The 16,683-nt window shown below is 45.5% G+C and overlaps 1 protein-coding gene across 10 annotated transcripts in view; it reads left to right on the forward strand.

Moving 5' to 3' along the window:
• Positions 1 to 2,069: 2,069 nt before the first annotated feature.
• Positions 2,070 to 16,683, forward strand: part of MGAT4C (MGAT4 family member C) — a 200,673-nt gene continuing 186,059 nt past the window's right edge. For 2 of the 10 annotated variants that reach the window (XM_033951044.1, XM_033951042.1), the window contains exon 1: positions 2,996 to 3,407. The gene's annotated coding sequence lies outside the window, so the exon portion shown is untranslated. Of the gene's footprint in view, positions 2,177 to 2,995; positions 3,408 to 3,456; positions 3,516 to 3,574; positions 3,712 to 16,683 lie in introns of those variants that run through there. The other 8 variants (XM_033951037.1, XM_033951036.1, XM_033951038.1 and 5 more) reach the window with 7 other exon arrangements.

The following is a 16,683-nucleotide window of genomic DNA, read 5'->3' on the forward strand; positions in this document are numbered from 1 at the left end:
AAATGGTAGTGACATTTCCCATTTTGCAAGGAGTGGAAAAGCTACAAATAACCAGGATGAGAACAGGAATCTAAGATAAAATCACTTTATTAAAAACTCTTTCTCTAAAAAATGAAGCCGCAAAATCCAGATGAATGGAAGTACTAAGGACTCGACATGGACTGGGATTCGGCATCCTATACCTTCATCATGCGTCCGTCCGTACACCGTGTGCTGTGTCCTATAAGATCATGGAAATTCGAATGAAAACCAGTTTAATATGGTCCCTTTTCGGTCCTTAGCACATCCATTCATTTGGTTATTTGTGATTTTCCACCCCTTTTGTTTTTCTAGTCCATTTTGTTTCATGTCTTTTTTTTTTTTCCAAAAACTGAAAAAAAATGTAAAATTGTTCCCCCGCCCCCCAAATGTTGTTAATACTAGGTCCTTTTACTAAGGGCTCCTTTTACTAAGCCGCGTTAGGGCTTTAACGCGCGGAATAGCGTGTGCTAGACCTTAACTCCAGCATTAGTTCTAGCCGCTTAGCACGTGCTAAAAAGCTGCGTGCGCTAAAATCGCTAACGCAGCTTAGTAAAAGGAGCCCTAAGGTGCACTAGCTGATTTAACTAGCTAAATGCTAACGCACCCATTATATTCTATGGAAACGTTAGTGTTTAGCGCATGCAAAATCGGCTAGCATGCCTTAGTAAAAGAGGGGGGACTGTGCATTCTTTCAAAAGAGGGCATTTTGGGGGGCAAGGAATTCACACCATTATAGAATTATAGAAGTGTGCAGCTTGAAAATATTTGTATCGTGCCGTTTCCTTTGTCTTTTATGGAAATGATCATTTTGTTCTGAGTTTGTTTGGTTTTTAATTTGTTTTGTTTTTTTTGCTTATGGAAGCAATGTCATTATGACTAGGATTATCATATGGCTCCAGAAAAAGGAGGACGGATTAAGACATCCGGGTTTTACTTCCATTGATTTCAATAGAAGTAAAACCCGGATGTCTCAATCCGTACCCCTAGTTAAGACTGAATGCTCTTTTGAAAAGAATGCACACTTTTCCAAAAGAGAGCACACGATTGAGAAAGAGTGCACACGCTATTTATGAACAATACCCTCTATTTGCAAAAAAAGATACGCTTTCTGACAGAAGTGCACACTCTTTCGCGATAGTGTACACATTTGCATATGATTCACATAGGCAAGATAGTTTGCACATGGACATATTATCAGGACTAAGTTCACACTCTTTCAAAAGAACACTCCATCTTTATAGATAAGGTCCAAGACCTAAAATTTAGGCACTGAGGCCCGGCTTCAGTATAGGGTGCCCGTTCTCAGAAGCCGCCTAAGCGACATGGATGTCCTATACAGAATTGTTCTAAGCCGCCTAACCACCACTCTAACCGGCGCCCATGTTACAGGTGCCGCTTAGAGAATCGTGTTGCCACTGAGCTGATGGTGGCAAGGGATCTCATGGCGGCAAGGGCAGGAGAAACTGGGCATCCCACATGCTGTGGTCATTATGGGGGGGGGGGGGGGGGTTTGGAGATAGGACAGGACCCGGAACTATGCCTCAGCCACTAAACTGATTAGAAATATAGAATCCTGTCCTGTCCTGTCCCGTCCCATCCCCCCCCCAAAAGACTACTGGCAGTGCCCAGTCCCTCCTGTACAAATGTTGTACCCCCCCCCCATAATGACTGCAGCAGGAGGGATGCCCAGTCAATCCTGCCGGACACCCCCCCGGTCACCTTTAGTAGTTGGCTGACCGGCTAGATGCTTCCACCAGCTGGCCAATAGGCCCACCTTCATCTGAATGGCAGGCCTGCCCCTTTCTGGTGCATTGTGGAATGCACCAGGGAGGGTCCTAAGAGCCTGATTGGCCCAGGCTAAGGCCCCTCCCATAGGAGGGGCCTTAGGTTCCTGAGCCAATCGTAATCTTAGACCAGTCCCAGCACATCCCACAATGCCACCGAGAAGGGGTAGTACATCCTAAAATTGGCCAGATCCCTTAGCCCCCCCCCCTCCCAGCTTTCTCAGTATTATTTCTTTGCCAGAGTCCACCCCACTCTGATGTAACTTTTTGTTTCTGCTTGGATGGACAGTGACAGAGGAACAGTGCTGAGGAAGCCATGGGCAGCATCAAAGAATCATTGCTGTACCAGTCACCTCCTTGCTTTTTTACAGGTGAGGGAGGCTTTGGAACTGGATGAGAAGGGAAGGACATCCCATGCCACAGGGCTTCCTGGAGCAGCTGATTTATAAATGAAGGGATGGTTGCTGGATAGGAGGGCATTTGGTGGGTAGAGAAATCAGGGAGGGGGCCCCTGGGCCACCGGGCCCCAGCATGTCTAACACCAGCCAGTTTGAATGACCTTTATAGGATCTGGAGGTAAAGATTTAATACTCTTTATATAATGACCCCATTTAATTCAGATTTTTCACAAGTCTGAAGAGCTCCCTCCAATCCAATGAAATCCACTTCTCAATTTCCAAAATGCCAAAAACAAAATTGAAAACCAACAAAATTAGTAAAGAAAGCTTTGTAGAACAAAAGCCCCAAACCTTTAAATTATTTCCAAACTTGTTTTAATTAACCCTTAAAAAAAAAAAAAAAAAAAAGAAACTCACACCTAATTAATATTTTGTCACTTAAACTGTGGCACACTTTGACAGTACCTAATGCTTTATTTGTCACAGAATAAATACAACTTCAGTTAACCTTTAATAAGAAATCCCCAAATTACATTTCTAGACCTAAAAAAATAATAATTTAGCGTTGACTGTCATTGGCATGGTTTTTAAACAGTAAAGTCAATGTTTTCAGTGCAGTGCCTATTTCTGCCATGATTTTTTTCCCCCCAAAGGAATACAATAGATACATAAGAACAAAGAAAAAAAACAACAACAACCCCTCCAAGATCATGTCTGCATGCAGTAAGTAACCTTTTGCCTTACTGTAACAGTTTAATGATCGCTACCCTTTCCCATTTATGAAACAGATTATGCAAATCCAACTCCCCCTGGGCTGTTATTTAATTAATTAATTACCAAGGCAATTAGCCTGTTTCTGGTTCAGCACCCGCTAAGCCAAAGCTTTGGCACAATTCTCAACGCCCAGAAAAAAAACAACCCTCGAGACTCGGCTTTGCAAAGCCGAGCCGCCAGCTTAGGGTTAAGATCTGATTCCAGGTAACCGAAGCCAATGAGAGCACACCCCGGGCTGATGACTGTGACATCAGCTCGCAGAGCCCAGAGAACAGCTGAGGTGGCTTTCAGCTTCGGCACCGGTGCCGTGATGATGGATGTTTACAGCTCTTCAGTGAGACCCGATTCTCTGGCTTTGGCGTGAGGCCGTGGGGGAGGGGATCACCCATGCTGGCCGCCCGCAGGACGAATTGCATTGCTCCGCTGCTGGGTAAGCGCCTTTCTCTCCTTGCAGATAAAGGTGAGGTGGGCAAACCTGTGCGGGGAGACCCCTCTCTACTTGGAAGCTACCAGCGGGAATCCAGGTTATATAACGAGGGTAAATGCTTAGGAGACGGACTTAACAGGCAGATTGTTGTTATGGGATTATTTAGACTGGGAAGGATATTTCAATTAAATTAGCACTTTTCCCTGGGGAAAATGCATATGCATTGTTGGTTTCCCCTGATATAAGAACGGATGGAGTTTGCTGATTATAACAGTTAGAATCAACTGGCATGCAATGATCTTTTGAGGTGGGTTTATTATATATATATATATATTTTTTTTTTTATATATATATTTTTTTTTGCAAGGCTATTATTTCAAGGCTTTGATTATCCATGTAGGACCCGCACATGACTTAAGTAATTCAAGTTCTGGTTTCTAACCTTTGGTGACTTTATTAATCTTGGTGGGTAGCATTTAGCAGTTGCATAACTCCAAGGAAGCTGCTTTGCAGTTTGGGGAAGGAGGCAAAGAAGTCTTCATGGGGGGGGGGGGGGGGGGAAGGGGGAATCACTTTTTTTGTTTTCTCTTTGAACCATCTGCCAGAGTAGATTTAATGAGCTCAATACACCGTTCCATGCATGCTTATTGCCAAGAAAGTCGAGATTTTTTGTGTTTTTTTTTTTTTTTGCCATTTATTAGCGAATTGGAGTTTTTACTGCCCTGCATTTTGTGAATTTTCAGCTTTGCAGTATTTCAGCAGGGGATAAAAAAGTGCACTCCAGGCTTCTGAGCTGATGTGGATTTAAGAGATTACGCCTGATACTGACACTGACAAATTAGCTACAATAAGAGACCTAATTGAGTGAAGGACTGCGAAGGCTACTGTATGAAAAATGCAATAACCAGCGTAACTAGTCAAGAACTGTATAGAATGGAGCGTGATAAATAGCGGAGTGGAGTTCATTTAGGAAGCTGATGGCAATTATTTACGGGCAAAAGATCTAAATGCTCTAAATACTTCCCATATAATAGCTGCTTCTCCTGATTCACTAGGCAGGGAAGCAATACTGAGGGATTTTAATTAATGGCATAGCAGCGCCTGGCTTTTTGCTAAGCGTGGTCATGTTTAAATGCATTTCTGAGCAGCAAGATGGCTTTCAAAGCTTGACCTAAAGGGAAGGGGTAAAACGCGGACCTTTACTGCATGTCCATAGAAATCTGAGGTCTGTGGCTGTGCCACTTTTAGTCTCAGTGGCTCTGACAGACCTCTATGACACTTTAGCTCTGAGGATCCTAATGCTTTTCCCTCCCTAGGCTGAGACTAAAAGTGGCAAAATTTTGCCCTGAGGACTGTGCCACTTTTAGTCTCAGCCTAGGTTATGGCTCCGACAGACCTCTATGACACTTTAGCTCTGACAGATCCTAATGCTTTTCCCTCCCTATGCTGAGACTAAAAGTGGCAAAACTTTTGCTCTGAGGTCTGTGCCACTTTTAGTCTCAGCCTAGGTTATGGCTCCGACAGACCTCTATGACACTTTAACTCTGAAGGATCCTAATGCTTTTCCCTCCCTATGCTGAGACTTAAAAGTGGCAAAACTTTTGCTTTGAGGTCTGTGCCACTTTTAGTCTCAGCCTAGGTTATGGCTCCGACAGACCTCTATGACACTTTAGCTCTGACGGATCCTAATGCTTTTCCCTCCCTATGCTGAGACTAAAAGTGGCAAAACTTTTGCTCTTAGGTCCGTGCCACTTTTAGTCTCAGCATAGGGAGGGAAAAGCATTAGGATCCGTCAGAGCTAAAGTGTCATAGAGGTCTGTCGGAGCCATAACCTAGGCTGAGACTAAAAGTGGCACAGACCTCAGATTTTTAAGGACGTGCAGATAAGATCCGTGAGGTCCGCATTTTACCCCTTCCCTGACCTGAAGTTCAGGGAGCCTCTAGCCAAGAAACAGTACGAAGAGTGGAGATTCTGACTGTATCTTTTTGCACTGTGGCTGGTCTGTTCCCGATACCTTTATGCGACAGAGAATGGGTTTCTTTTCCTTCTGGTTCATACAAGTTCAACAGCACCACATTTCTGTCAAGTGTTAGATGCAGTAATGGAATTTTAATAACTTTATACCCAAGAACTGCACTATTGACTCGAAACTGATGGGGTATTTTTTTCCCCCTACCTATCGATCCCTCTAAAGAGGTTAGAATAATTAATTATACATGTTGCGTTTTATTTTCCTTAATCAATCAACGCATATCTACTTTGAACAGCGACCACATTTCAGAGATGTTATCTTTTAATGAGTCAGGGCAAGTCAATGTGAGTCAAGCACACATATGTGCAATCAATCCTAAAATAATGAGGCACTTTGGCTGCCGTTTCCAGCCTACTCTCAAATAACATCATGTGAAACATTCTTTTATTCCTGTTCAGATTAAAAATAAAATGTACCCAGGCTTTGTTTTTCAAAAGAAGTTGCAGTAAGGTATAGTGTGTTTTAAAGAGTCGCAATGCTGTTTTTTTCCCAAAGCAACATGGCCAGTGAGTTTGAAAATCTTTTATGCTTTTATACTGCCCACCAACCCAGCCAGCAGATTAACCGTTCCCCTTAATTGTATCCATGGCATCCTGTTTGTCTATTTAGATTGTAAGCTCTTTTGAGCAGGGACTGTCTTCTTTGTGACTCTGTACAGTGCTGCGTACGCCTGGTAGCGCTATAGAAATAATTCGTAGTAGTGGTGTGAATGAGTTTCAGTCTTTGGGAAGCAGAGCTGAGCTTGTGATGTCATAATGCCTCATTCCACCAATAAAAGCCAACCTCATCAGTGATGTCACAATGGCTTGATTGTCCTGTATTCCCCTCTGCCCTTCAACCCAGCCAGCAGATTAACCGTTCCCCTTAATTGTATCCATGGCATCCTGTTTGTCTGTCTTTTCTGTTTAGATTGTAAGCTCTTTCGAGCAGGGACTATCTTTGTGACTCTGAACTGTGTACCTCTGGTAGTGCTATAGAAATAATTAATAGTAGTATTTAACTCATGCCTTGCTACTCAAGGGATCACAGAGGTTTACATCCAACAACCCCCCCCCCCCCCCAATTTTACTAAACCACACTAGCATGTTTAGTTACGGCGGTAACAGCTCCTACGCTCATATAATTCTAGGAAAGAAGGAGTGGCGTAGTAGAGCTACAGCCTCAACACCCTGAAGTTGTGGGTTCAAATCCTGCACTGCTCCTTGTGACCTGGGCAAGTTAATCTATCCTCCAGTACCCCAGGTACATCAGGTAAATTGTGAGTCCACCGGGACAGATAGGGAAATGCTTGAGTACTTGATTATAAACCACTTAGATAACTCTGATAGGCAGGATATAAATATCTAAAATAAATAAATATTAGTTTCAGAGCTATTTCCGCCGTGGCCTGCGCAAAAAAAACCACATGTTACAGTTTTGTAAAAAGGGGGAGGGAAATTAGTTAAAATAGCAGAAAAGCACAATCATATAAGAAGCTATATCACTCTACATTCATATCATCTTAAAAATCTCAGTCACATGATCACATTTATGACCCAAACATTATCGTTAAGAAGGAAGATCTGAGGATTGGAGTTCTTACCTTGAACACACAACACCACCCGGAAAGAGGCAGGTTTTAATATATATTTATTTTAAACGAGGAAGGTCATTTTGAAAAGGAATTACCCTTTTATACAACTGTTCCACTGCACTGATAACAGTGAGTGAATAAGCTCTGAATATTAGGGATGATCAACCAATTTTGTTTGTTTTGCATTATTTCCCATGCAATTTATGGGAATTTTCATTTTGTCAGATTCGCATATATTTAGCTCGTGTATTGTAACACCTTTACTGAAGGTCATGCATACTGCTCAGAATTGACCCCCCAGTAATTAATAGTGGTCTAGAAGCTACAGAGGTACCATAGCGGCTTCTGCACGGCAAACGCTCAGATGCCCATTAAATCCCTATAGGCGTCGAAGCAATTGCAGCAGCCGCTACCGTGGTTTTGTAAAAGGAGCCCACAGCATATTCTTTAGAAAAAGTGTGCATCGTGTGGAAGAAAGGCACAATATTTCAGAAAGAGAGTGCACTTCCTCCCCCCCCCCCCCACCAAACAGGGCATATGTTCACAAACAAATTTTAAAAAGAACAACAGAAGAAGGTCACTGGCCTCGAGAATAAAGCAGAACGGAAAAGAGGCAAGAGTTACATTTGTTCAAAGCAGTAGTAATATAGAGGTAGGCCTAGGTCTTTAAAAAGACCATATAAAGTTCCAAAAGTGGAATCCTAGCAAAGTCTCAACTAGGACCCAGGCTTCATCTTTTTGGCATTTCCTAATCGGAGACGCCCGCACGCTTACGACAGATTGCTGACTTACATAAGAACATAAGAAGTTGCCTCCACTGGGTCAGACCAGAAGTCCATCTCGCCCAGCGGTCCGCTCCCAGGGTGGCCCATCAGGTCCGCGACCTGTAAAGTCGTTTCTGACCACTTCTATAACCTACCTCATGTGTCTTGTTGACGTATAGTCCCCCGAGGAAGGCGACTTTAGTTGTTGAAACCTGGATCCTGGTTGGGACTTTCCTAGGATTCCACTTTTGGGACTTTATATGATATTTTTAAAGATCTAGGCCTACCTCTATAATACTACTGCTTTGAATAAATGTGACTGTTGGTTGATTTGGACATCTCTTGTGCCTATTTTTTTTTGTTGTTGTTTTTCTGCACACACAAATAACATAGTAAATGCTGACAGATAAAGACCTGCATGGTGGCCAGAGTTGCTTCTGGCACCTCTCAAAGGTTCCATGTCTTCATTAATTCTGTCTCTCCTGGACAATTTTGGGTCACGGACTATAGAGGTCTGCTTAGCACTGGTCCTACTTCCCAACTACTGGAGTAGTTGTTGAAGCTCATCCCAGCCTTGATTCCAGTGGCATAGTAAGGGGGGGGAGAGCAGACCACCCTGGGTGGTGGGGGTGCTGGGCATCTCTCCACCCCCTATGCTATGCTTAGGCCCTCTGTTTACCCCGTACCTCTTTACATCACCGGCATGAGCAGCTTCTCACACCAGCTTGGCTCCCCTCTGGAATCACGTCCGGGTTGCAGGGCCAGGATGTGACATCAGAGGGAAAGCCAATGCCAGTGCAAGCAGCGGGCCGGAGAAGTTGCTCAAGTTGGCGAAGATTCAAAGAGGTATGGTGGGGAAGAGAGGGCGTGAGTGTGGCGTGGGGGCGGAGAAGGAATGGGGGGCATGGAAGGAGCAGCGGGAGAGGAGGGCACGTAGGGGGGTTGGCACCACCCTGGACACCTCGTACTCTCGCTACGCCACTGCTTGATCCTGATCTCTTTTTTTGCCATTTACAGGACCCAGACCACAGAAATCTGTCCAGCATTGGCCTTACTTTCCAACCTTTTGAAACTGACATCAAAGCTTACTCTAGTTATGAGGTCATTTATTTATTTTATTTATCTAATTTGATTTCTATCCCGTCCTCCCAGTAGCTCAGAATGGGTTACAAGCAAACATTCACAGTGGAATATATTTGGACAGTACAAAGACTATACAGCAACTTAAGTACAGATTAAGAATGGAGAGGAAAGTGCAGAAAGGAGGGGGGGAATATAAGGGGGCGATGGGGGTTGATTGCAGTTGGAATTTCAGTTGAAGAGGAGGGTCTTTACCTCTTTCCGGAAGGTCATCAATGAGTTCTGTAGTCTAATTTGCAGGGGGAGTTGGTTCCAGAGATGGGGGATGAAGTGGCTGTAGGAGAGTATGCGGGCAGTTTCTGACAGTAGAGACCTTTCTGGGGAGATGCATAGGCGTTTTCCGTGTCAGAGCAGAGGAGACGGTTGGGGGTTTATAGGGTTATCTTGGATCCTATGTAGGCTGGGGTGGTGGCTTAGATTATTTTACGTGCTATTACCAGCATCTTGAATGCACAGCGTTGGTTGATCGGAAGCCAGTGCTCTGCGTGGAGGGCTAGGGAGATGGGGTCGTGGTAGTTGAGGCTGTGTAGGAGGCAGATTGCTGTATTTTGTACACACTGGAAGCATTTGAGATCTTTTTTGGCCACTTCATTAAATAGGGAGTTACAGTAATCCATCCTGGAGAGAACAAAGTTGTAGAGGAGTTGGGCTAGGTCAGGTTTGGAGATGTAAGGTTTGATCCTTCTCAGTTGGTGGAGGTAGTAGAAGGAGGTGGAGACTACTTGAGATATGTGGGTGGACAGGGACAGGTGACCATCTAATGTTACTCCTAAGCTGCGTACCTGATCTGCTGCTATTAGTGAGGTGGAGTCCCATGATAGTGTTGGGTGTGTGTATTTGGTACTTTTCTTTTTTCCTGATCCATAAAAGTTCTGTGTTGGAGGTGTTCAGCTGTAGTTTGTTGTTTGTCATCCAGGTTTTCATGTCAGAGAAGCAGAGTTAGAGATTGGCGATATGGGATGATCAGTTTTCGCCTAGTGGGAGGAGCAGCTGGATATCATCGGCATAGGAGTAGATTTTAATGTACTTTTGGGCTATATCGAGGACAGGTCTGATGTATAGGTTAAATAGAAGGGGGGATAGAAGGGCGCCTTGGGGAACACTATAATTGATAGGGGGACAAGGCTGCTTGTTCTTCTATGAAAGGGTGTAATTGGCGGAGCACTATTCATTCTAGGAGTTTGGAGACAAATGGGAGGTTGGAGACTGGCCGGTAGTTGCTGGGTTTATTGGGGGTCGAGGGTGGATTTGCTTTAATTGGATTTCATCCTTTTTCATCCTTTGATGTCCCTCTGTGTTTATCCCATGCATTCTTGAGTTGCATCCCCATCTTTGGTCATCACAATCTCCCTTGAGAGGGCATTCTACGCATCCATCACTCTGTGAGAAAAGTATTTCCTGACATTGCTCCTACATCTCCCCCCTGCAATCTCTGGAAAAGATTAGTTTACATCTCTATATTATATACCCCTATCTCGCTTTTCCTCTAGTGCAGCAGTTCTGAACACAAACCTCAGGACACAATGAATGGTGAATAAGTCTGCATGCACTATCTCCATTGTATGCAAATCTATCTCATGTGTTAAATTTAAGTTTTGTTATCTTGGTTATTAAGGTTTTGTTTGGTCTATCTCCTAGCTATTTGGTGGATTCATTCTCTATTGCTCGGTTAACACATATGCAAAAATCTCATGCGCTTTTTAACTTCCCTTCGATGAAAGGTTGTCATTATAAAAAGTTCTATCAACGTCTTCTTTCTTTTCAGGCAGCACTTTGGAGACAAGAACTTGAAATCTCTATTGAGTTCCGAGTCCTACCATCATTTTCGAAAACAATTGAAGACATACTTGTTTCCTAAATAATGATTACCCTTAACAATTATATGTTTTTTAAAATTTTGTACACCACATAGAACTTACAAGGTTATAAGAACATAAGAATTGCCGCTGCTGGGTCAGACCAGTGGTCCATTGTGCCCAGCAGTCCGCTCACGCGGCGGCCCTTAGGTCAAAGACCAGTGCCCTGAGTCTAGCCTTACCTGCGTACATTCTGGTTCAGCAGGAACTTCTTTAACTTTGACTTCAATCCCTGGAGGGTGTTTTCCCATATAACAGCCTCCGGAAGAGCGTATAGAAGTTATTTGTTATGTTATATTCATTATGAGTATCCTGAAAGCCTGATTGGCTAGGTGTATCCTGAGAACTGTGGTGTATTTTGAGAACTGTGGTATATACTGTACTGTATATTGAGGTCTTCAAGTCTCTTCTTCTACGTCTTTTTGGCATAAATCTAGTATCATATTTGTCACCTTCTCTGAACTGCCTCGTCTTTAGCAAGATACAGCCTCCAAAACTGGGCACAAAGCCATGACGTGAACAAAGATGCCAACGATTCCTTCCTTCTACTGGATAGGCCTCTCTCTCCTCAACCTAGTATTTTTATGGCTACAACCACCACCTTTTCACATTGTTTTCTTGCCCTAGGATCCTCCGACACTGTCACCCCAAAGCCCCTCTCCTAGTCTGTGCTGACCAGCCACTCACCCTCTGGCAAATGCAACTCTTTGGGGTTTCTACATTCTGTATGCATCATGCCACACTTTGCACACATGCTTGAATTTGTATATGAGTAATAGTTTGCACATGGGTGATGCTTCCACTATCAAGAAAGTAGTGCACCCTTTTTCCACATACCTCATAATTCTATAAAGATAGTCCCCCCCCCTCTGAATTTATGATTAGCGTGCAAATTTGGGTGTGCAAGTTATAGAACAATGTCAATTGTGTGCCTAACTTAGGGCTCCTTTTATCAAGCTTGAGCTGGTGTGGTAAATTTACTTTGCCGACCCGTGATAAAAGAAGAGGTTAGTTGTTCAATTAGATGCCAATTGACATTAAATACGAATAATAGCCCTTAATTGGTGTTGGTGCAGGTTAACACTAATTTATAGTTGCATATGCACTTAGGCACTATTCTATAAATAATGTATGAGTGTGCCCCTGAGTGGGTCAGAGATGTCATGAAGTTGCACACACAAGCTACAGAATACTATCACTTACATGTGGAACGACCAAATTTTAGATGCCAAACAGAAGGGGTACTCAAATTAAATATATAGGAAGGGAAAGTCCAAATTCACATACATGAAATTTCAAGTTTGTTAGGTTTTGATAGACTAAAGTTGGATGGTGTCTGCTGATGTGTGTGTGTGGGGGGGAGTTTGCTGAAGTTGGGGATATCCAGTGATGGGGGGAGGTGTTACCTGAAGTCGAGTGGTGTCTGCTGATGTAGGGGGTGTCGTCTGATGTTGAGGGTGTCCAGTGATGGGGGGGGGGGGAAGGAATGTTGGAGGATGTGGGGGTGATATGGGGGGTTTGGGAGAGGGGTGTAGGGCTCCAGCTGATCCTGCGTACATTCCCTTCAGCTGAGCCGGCAGGAATCCCCCAAACCAGCTCAGCTGATGGGGATTTCTCTGCTGTGATCAGCTGTGCCATCAACATGCTGTCCCCCCCAATCTCTGGGTGGTGGGAGGGGATCGTGAACACTGGGGGAATAAGAGGGGGGGGGGTCATGCCTTAAACCTTCCAGTGGTCATCTTGTCAGTTTGTTCAACTTTGGGGCACTTAAGAACATAAGAATTGCCGCTGCTGGGTCAGACCAGTGGTCCATCGTGCCCAGCAGTCCACTCATGCGGCGGCCCTTAGGACACAGACCAGTGCTCTAAATGAGTCCAGCCTCACCTGCGTACATTCCAGTTTAGCAGGAACTCGTCTAAGTTTGTCTTGAATCCCTGGAGGGCGTTTTCCCCTATGACAGACTCCAGAAGAGCTTTCCAGTTTTCTACCACTCTCTGGGTGAAGAAGAACTTCCTTACGTTTGCATGGAATCTATCCCCTTTCAACTTTAGAGAGTGCCCTCTCATTCTCCCTACCTTGGAGAGGGTGAACAATCTGTCTTTATCTACTAAGTCTATTCCCTTTAGTACCTTGAATGTTTCAATCATGTCTCCTCTCAATCTCCTCTGTTCGAGGGAGAAAAGGCCCGGTTTCTCTAATCTTTCACTCTACAGTAACTCTTCCAACCCCTTAACCATTTTAGTCGCTCTTCTCTGGACCCTTTCGAGTAGTACCATGTCCTTCTTCATATACGGCGACCAGTGCTGGACGCAGTACTCCAGATGAGGGTGCACCATGGCCTGGTACAGCGGCATGATAACCTTCTCCAATTTGTTCATGATCCCCTTCTTTATCATTCCTAGCATTCTGTTCGCCCTTTTCGCCGCCGCTACGTATTGCACGGACGGCTTCATCGACTTGTCGATCAGAACTCCCAAGTCTCTTTCCTGGGAGGTCTCTCCAAGTACCGCCCTGGACATCCTGTATTCATGCATGAGATTTTTGTTACCGATTTTTAAAAATGCAATGCTCCTAACTGTAATACTCCAGATTTTAACAGAAGAAATTGTTTTCTCTGTTTTTGCGCATCTCTTGAAACATTAGGAAAAACATTTTGGGGTCCCTTTACTAAGGCACGCTAACCGATTAAGCACATGCTAGAGATTAGTGTGCGCTAAATGCTAACAAAGCCATAGAATATAATGGGCATTTATAGCGTGCAAGCCTTTAGTGTGCTCTAAATTGTATTAGCGCGCCTTAGTAAAAGGACCCCTTTATTTTTAAAACAAAGAAGTTCTTATCACGATGACGAAAGAACATTCCTTAGCATAGCAGCAGATGAATCCAGATACAAGTGGGAATAGCTCACATCGACCAGCAGGTGGAGATAGAGAAACTGATTAACAGTTGGCTTTATAGCCTGGTATTCCTTCTGTCCATTCAGTTTGCTCTATCTCCCAGCAGGGGTTCGAGCTAGCACTCTAGCTCCTGGATTCTGGCTGTGCCGGGTGAATTTCTTTACAGTTTTAGTCTTCTGTTGAGACTAGCTCTCTTCAGACAGACAGGGGTGCCTGGCTGAGCGGTGCCGGCTTTAGGAGCTACACCTGGGCCCTCCCGGGTCCCTTCTCCACCCTCCCCTCCGGTAGATTGAGGGGTTAGTTGGGCTCTGCGGTTTCTTCTTTCCAGTTAAAAAAAAAAAAAAAAAGCTGGAGCCTGCCTTTGCTGTGCTGTACCTTTTTGGTCAGCTTTCAGTTACAACTGCCAGCCATAACTTTGCGTCTTGTGCTACTGTTTCGGAGTTTTGGTGAGTACATTTTCTGGTTTTTCTGTACTTTAGTGGTAGCATTTAGTTTCCCCTGCCTCGTCCTGTCCACCGAACGAGTGCCGGTTTCTTTTCTTTGGGGGCCTCGTCGGCGATTTTGATGGGCTGTTTCAGTTTGAAAAAAAAAAACAAAAACAACACAGAGGGAGCTAAATGGCAGAGGCTGCGAAGCGGTGTTCGCGCTGTGGGAAGCGCAGGGCACTGTCGGGGCTGTGCTCGGCCGGGTGTTCAGATACACCGGCAGAGGCTTCGTTGGTACAAGCGGGTGACTGGACCATTTCCCGCGTTGGGGAGGCGCGATTGACTTCCCCTTCCCTCGCAGTCGAGTCGGCCATACTTCAACCTACTTCAGCGGAGGAGGGGAAGTCAGCGGCTGTAGTAGCGTCGGGTGCGCCGGGAGGAGCCGCGGTTCCGCTCCAGTGCTCCGAACAGCCAGGGTCGGCAGGATTCGGGCTGAATTCGTTTTCACCAGAGTTTGTTATGCTGATGCACCGGGCTTTTATGCTGCAGACCTCTCAGCCTGATCAGCCGGTGCCTTGGAGTTTTCCGTTGCTGCCTGTTCCATCTACTTCCACTACTAATTTTTCTAGCAATACTTCTGGTGCGGCTGCGGTTCAGGCGGTTTCTCCGGTGAAGTCGCAGGTTGCGAAGAAGCGCAGACTCACGGCCGTGGACGAAGGGGATCCTATTCCAGTCTCCCCTTTATCCCTTCCTGAGTCACTAGGGGAAGGTGAGGTGTTGGACTTGGAATCGGCTGATCCCCCGGGTAGAGAAGTAGATGATCCTTCCGCTCTCCGTCTGTTTCATAGGGAAGAACTTTCTTCTTTAATTTCTAAGGCGTTGCAAGGGTTAAATATCTCGCAGGTAGATGCTACAGTTTCTGGATCCGCAATCCCCCTTATGGCAGGGACGTGAAAGCCACCTAGGTCCTTCCCAGTGCATGAAGCTATGCAGGAACTTATCACGGCGCAATGGGACACGCCGGAGGCCAGTCTAAGGGTGGCAAAAGCCATGCGGCTTTTGTATCCTGTTGCCCCGAACGAACTTGAGAAATTTCAGTTACCCAGGGTTGACGCACTGGTGGCCGCAGTTACCAAAAAGACTACCTTGCCGGTTGAAGGGGGAGTTGCGCTGAAGGATGCTCAGGATAGAAAGATTGAATCTTCTCTGAAGATGTCATTTGAAGTGGCTGCGGTCACGTTACAAGCCGCGATTTGTAGTTCATATGCGGCACGGGCATGTCTGCAGTGGTCTCAGTTGATGACTGATAATTTGATGGAGGCAGGGGGTTCTGTCCCATAGGAACTGGCTGATTTGGAGTCTGGTCTGGCGTATTTAGCAGATGCCTTATATTATATTATTCGCGCTTCTGCAAAGCAGATGTCTCTGTCGGTTGTTTCCCGCAGATCCTTATGGCTCCGTAATAAGCATCTAGACTTATCGGGGTGGGTCAGTAGAGTGGGCAGACTTGATGGGCTATAGCCCTTTTCTGCCGTCATCTTTCTATGTTTCTATGTTTCTATGTAATTGGGCGGCAGATGCGGCATCCAAGCTTCGGCTTGTTAAACTCCCTTTTAAAGGACGTTGGCTGTTTGGGGAACATTTAGATAGATTGGTGAAGGATTTTGGGGATACCAAAACCCAGCGGTTGCCGGAAGACAGGCCTAGGCCCCCGTTGAAGTCCTCCGCTTCCAGACAGCGTTTCCGGGATGTTAAGAGATATAGGACAAGTAAATCTGTTTTCCGGTCCACGTATGGTTCCTTCCCTTCTTCGAGACCTAGGTTTTCCCAGAAAAGTTCCTATCGCACAGCGAAACCTCCATCAGCTCAGCCAGCCCGTGCCCCAGCTAGTCGCACTACACAATGATGGGGTCTTGGCTCACTCCGCCACTTCCTTAGGGGGGCGGCTGTCGGCTTTTTTGACGGAGTGGGCCAAAATTACGTCGGATCGGTGGGTGTTAGACATTATTCAAGACGGTTACAAGTTAGAGTTATCCTCTCCCGTCGCCGATTCTTTCTTGGTATCCCCGTGCAATGGGGCGGCCAAGGGAGACTCGGTCCGAAGGACTCTTCAGGTGCTTCTGGATCTTGGGGCGGTGGTGCCGGTGCCACTGGAAGAGGTGGGCCTCGGCAGATATTCCATTTACTTCATTGTGCCCAAAAAAGGGGGGTCGTTCAGACCGGTGCTGGATCTCAAAAGAGTCAACGAATTTCTCAGTGTTCGCCATTTCCGTATGGAGACAGTTCACTCAGTTATTGCGGCAGTGAGGCCGGGGGAGTTCCTCACTTCCCTCGATCTCAAGGAGGCGTACCTCCATATTCCGATATGGTCCCCGCATCAGCGGTTTCTGCGGTTTGCAATCCTAGGCCAGCATTATCAATTTCGGGCGATGCCCTTTGGTCTAGCAACAGCTCCTCGGACTTTTTCAAAGATGATGGTGGTAGTGGCAGCATTTCTACGCAAAGAGGGAATTCGAGTACACCCTTACTTAGACGACTGGTTGATCCGCGCCTCTTCCAGGCAGGAAAGTTTGTCGGTGACTCACAGAGTG

Source organism: Geotrypetes seraphini, chromosome 7 (assembly GCF_902459505.1).
Source record: "Geotrypetes seraphini chromosome 7, aGeoSer1.1, whole genome shotgun sequence".
In the NCBI taxonomy this organism is placed as follows: Eukaryota; Metazoa; Chordata; class Amphibia; order Gymnophiona; family Dermophiidae; genus Geotrypetes; species Geotrypetes seraphini.